Source organism: Alligator sinensis, unplaced genomic scaffold, assembly GCF_000455745.1.
Source record: "Alligator sinensis unplaced genomic scaffold, ASM45574v1 scaffold512_1, whole genome shotgun sequence".
NCBI lineage: Eukaryota > Metazoa > Chordata > Crocodylia > Alligatoridae > Alligator > Alligator sinensis.
Window position 1 is genome coordinate 19417 of NW_005842063.1, and position 4800 is coordinate 24216.

Consider the following 4800-nt stretch of genomic DNA (forward strand, 5'->3'; position numbering starts at 1 on the left):
AAAGTAGGGACATGGTTTTGATATAATCAGATTGGGCTTTTGGTATTTTCTAAATTTAAAAAAAAGTCTTTTTCTAATTTAAAACAGCTTTATATTTTTAACCTTCCTGTAGTAAAGCTTTTATTTTATTTTATTTTATTTTTAAATGAAAACGGGTAGAAATGGAATCTAAATGTCTCAAAACTCTCTATGCAGAACATTTACACTGGCTCAAGCAGATTTTTTTTTTCCCCCCCCTCAAATTTTTACTAGATGAAAATAGTTTGAGAATTTGACATTTTTCCCCTAATATGGAACAGGCAACAAAATCTGAAATCTCAAAATTTAATACAGGACAGAGAGACCATTTCCCTCCCAACTCTACTTGGTGCTTCTGTGACAAAGAAATGTTCATCCTGATAGCGTCTTGACAGCACCTGGAAAAGTTAGCAAGAAACAGTACAGTGAAGTTGCAGGGTTTTTTCTTCACGGATCCCCAGAGAGTTTTGCATGCAACTGAAACCACTGCAACCAAGTTCCTTTGAACCACACCTTTTCTTTTTCATGTTCTGCATATCTGCTGCTGCAAAAAAGGAGTAGGTGTTCTGTACATGCCCAGGCTGACACATCACAGGCACCTCCACATTGTAGTCTCTCTTGGGCTCTGAGCTTTCATTGTTCCCATTAACTGTAGTGTAAAATAATAGGCATGGTTCTTAAAGGCAATGACTTGTCTCTACATGCAGGAAAATGCAGGGATCCAAAACAAAGAGCTCAAAAGAGGAAAGAAGAAATGGTAGGAATAGTGCAATGGTTGCTGAAGGGAACATAGAGAGCATGCAGCTGGACACAGGAGCCGTAACGTTTGGAATATATGTTCAGAGGTTTACGAGAGACTCAGCTGCACTGCAGAGGAAATTCCATGCTTTGTGCAAGCTTGTCAGTGATGATGGCTTAGATTAGCTAGACTGATGGCTGCTTTCCTAACAATACAACTTGCTCGCTTCTGACCAATGTTTTTTTATATGGGCTCACCTACCCTGTGCCTTATCCTGTCAAGTTTTGTGCTTAGTGGTGGGTTCTGGACATGTCAGCTTTCCAGGCTTGCCAAAAGCCATCTGTTATGGCGGGGTCCTCCAGGAGGGCCGTGATCTCCTTAAGGCCCCCTCTCCCTGCCTAGTTGGCCCAAGGGCACCCTCTGTTCCTTGCCCGCCATGTCTTTGATGGTTTAAATCAGTTGGGAGGCTGCCTTACGCCCTCTCAGACATGTCTTTATGTTGGCTCAGACCCCGTGGTTTCCCGGACTCCTTGTGGGTCTCATCCTGCAAATGGGTGCTTTGGGGCACCCTAGCCTTATGGGCTATGTATGCATGGCTCCAACCACCCCTTATACCACGCCCCAAGCCTCGCAGTTGGAATGGACCTTGGTCTGTCTCTACCTGCGCTCACGCCCGTTTCTTGGGCCTCTTCTGTACTGCCGCCCTTTTCTCAGGCCTTCTCAATATCACCGCCCCCTCCTGAGGCTCTGCACCGTCACCCACTCTCAGGGCCTTCTCCAAGTGCTGCCCTCTCTCTGGGGCTCGCCACACCCACGCTGGGCTTCTCAATAAAGCACTCCCCTCTCTGGGGCTCGCCATGCCCAACCTGGGCTTTCCAATAATGTTGCCCCCTTTCTGGGACTCTCCATGCCCATGCTTGGGCTTCTCAAATGTGCTGCCCCCTATCTGGGGCTTGCTGTGCCCACACTCGGGCTTCTCAATAGGGAAGCCTCTCTAGAGCTCACCACACCTATGCTAGGGCTTCTCAAAAGTGCCTCTCTCTAGGGCTGGGGTCTATACACCCTGTATGCTGCACCCTTCCGGGTACTGGGGTCCTCACACTCCACTGTGAGGCCCCTTTGAGGATACTGCACCCTCACTGGCGCTGGGGTCCCCACGCCGCTGTGGGTCCACCTGAGGCCTCCTCCAACCCCTATAGCCTCACCCAAACCACCGGTGTAACATCAACACAAACTCAAGCCTCTTGGCTACAACTGAAACATAAGCCACCTGGCTATAACTTAACATCATTGCTCAAGCCTCCAGAGCTGTCATGAGCTGTACTTGCAATCAGGCTTTTTCCCACATCCTGACTGAAGGAGCTCCTGTCTCTCTGGCTGCTGGCAGGGAACTGCCCTGGCCTCAGCTCCTGGGCTTTATAAGAGCCAGGCCTTGCCCCTTACAGGCAGCTGACCGCTGGCAGGGGTGGGTCATTTGCTCCCTCCAGTTGCCCTGGCAACCCACAGGTGGGCTCCTATTCCCTGCTAGGGCTCTTTTCCCCGGCAGTTTCCCCTCTCTAGGAGCAGGGCACCTCAGTGCTCTGTGACACCATCAAAGTACAAATCTGGAGTTGTGATGGTCTGCTTGAGCCTAGCAGCCCATGGATAGCATAAGGCATTCTAGGTTTTGTAGTCACGCCAACCCAGAAAGGAGTGATGTCGCCACTTTCCTTTAGACTCCCAAGCTGAATGACCCATTTAGAGCAAAGTCGTTTGGAGGTAGCCTTCAACATGAGCCCAGAGTGAGCCTCACACTCATGCCTCTGGAGTTGTTGAGAGATATCTAAGCCACTTGTGTTATACTCCTCCAGTACCCCATTAATGGCGTTCCCTATGATCTGAGAGACTCCAAGCATTAATAGGCATTCCTTTATCAAGTCTCGTGATGCCCTGTTAGACAGACCCACTGCACACATGGAGAAAGTGAGGCCACAGGAAGGTAAATAATAGTTCAAACTTACGAAGTCTATCCAGAAGTAGAATCCACGAGTCCCAACCCCACTTCTACGCTCTAACTGCTAGGAAATACTCTTCATCACAGGGCTACCGATTCTGGAAAGGGCAGTGCTGAGTCAGATTCAGATGATGTGACACTGGCATTAATCTGCCATAACACCACTGAAATCAATGGAGTTACTTCAATGAGATGAGCTCAAAATGTGGCTCACTACTTCTGATGTCCCCCATGAAGGCAGAGTGAAAACACTCTCACTGTTCTACTTAGCTCAGCTATTTCAGAGGACTGTGTTTTTTCCTGTGACATATAATGTAACTGTTATTCAGTTTCTTTCTCTCTCATTTGCAAAGGCCTGAGAGCCCCAAACACTGGAACTGTATGCATCATTACACTGCCTACTATGGAAGCAAACAAGAGCTCTAAAACCCTGTTGCATTCCAAATACTCGTATGGCAAAAAGGGCTATCTGCTGCCATTACTCATCTCCTTTTTATAGGTGGTTTTATTGCCCAGAGGTTCAGGATTGCCAATAGTTCAGTAGTCACTGCTACCTTTTCAGCCAAGAATACAGTCAAATTGCTGCTAATAATGGTCTGGTAGCAATAGTGTTCAGGAGCCAATGACACAAACTGTGGGCAGTGCCTTGCATGCCAGGCAGCATTCAAGTACTGTGTGACTCATGGGAGGTTTTCTGCATATAGCTGTGGCACTTAACACACTTCAGACTGCTGAGAGCGCTAAACACTGGAAACCTCAAATTCCCTTCCTAAGTCAGGGAACTGTTGCTTCTGCTTCTTGCTCAGATGCCAAACCAGCCTCACTGGCCCTGAGCCACCAGAAGTGAGAGACATCTCCTAGCACTACTTTAACCCCAGTGCTGACATGGTGGGACTGCTGGTGCAAGGCTGCCAGGGCTTTGGACCTATCTCAGCTAGACTTGACCAAGCGCTGAAAGCATCAGCGCCCAGCCTGGGTTTGGACTTTGCTACATAAGTGCTCCAGTACGAGTGGGAAATTCCCTAATGCCCCTCTTTGCAGACACAGCCTGGGCTGGTGACAGTGGTACTCGCCCATTGTTAGAGGGTCTAAGTAAGATCAGATGACAGAAATAAGCAATCAGTTACATTACTTTGTCCATTCTGACCTCTCCTTGCCAATTACCATGGGAGACAGCCCAGCAGAATAAATGAGGATGCATTGTCCAATCTAATTTTAAGTACTCTTAGTGGAGCTTCCCACACCCACTCCTTTCCCACAGCCCCGTGGATCTGAATGTCAGAACTTTTCTGCCACCATATTCCACATACATTTTCCTTTGCTTGTTTAATCTCCTTACCTAAACTAGTCCTTGGCATTCTCAGCTTTCCCGTAAGTGTTGACAGTTACCTCACTGTCCTTCGGGCATGCCTGGGGATGGTCAGTCAGCTTAGTTTTCTTCTGCTAAGTACAGTGCATTAACCTACTGCTGTGGTTCTGTGGTAGAATCCTTGTCTGTCATGTAGGAGACCCAGGTCTGATTCCTGGATGTGCATGTACTACACCCACTGAGGCACCAGTCTGGCTTTTTGGAGTCTGTCTAAAGGTGGGTGGAAGGTCTGGGCAGCCTCCACCCCCTCCATACTCCTGCACTGAAGGTCTTGGTGACCTCTCACACATCCAACACAATCCAGAAGGATTGAGGGTTGCCTGCTACAGTAAATTGTGTTGATTTGAAGTGTAGCCATACTGCATATATTAGACAAATGTATCAGGACCTGCCTCGGAGGAGGGGTGGGCTAGCAGAGCTCTGGAGACCTCTTCCAGTCATATACTTCTGTCAGTCTAAATTTACTCAATAAGAGCCCTTTGGCTTTTGTTTGGGGGCCACCTGATCACCCATGCCCACTGTCTGTCTTACCCTCTGTCTATCCTGTGATATGTGCTGAACACTGGTTTGCCCTGAGATCCTTGTCTGTTGTGTTATTACCTCACATCTATCCGGGGGAGGAGGATAGAAAAATAGTGTGCACTACCTTACTGATGTTTCAGCTGGGCTGGCTGGAGTGAA

General features: G+C 48.1%; 1 long non-coding RNA gene across 1 annotated transcript; it reads right to left on the reverse strand.

Annotated features, from left to right (window-relative positions):
• Positions 1-333: 333 nt before the first annotated feature.
• Positions 334-3041, reverse strand: LOC112550238. Its single transcript, XR_003093957.1, has 3 exons — positions 2758-3041; positions 532-667; positions 334-416 (listed from the first exon to the last, which is right to left on the reverse strand). It is a non-coding gene; the product is annotated as an uncharacterized LOC112550238 (long non-coding RNA).
• Between the last annotated feature and the right edge of the window lie 1759 nt (positions 3042-4800).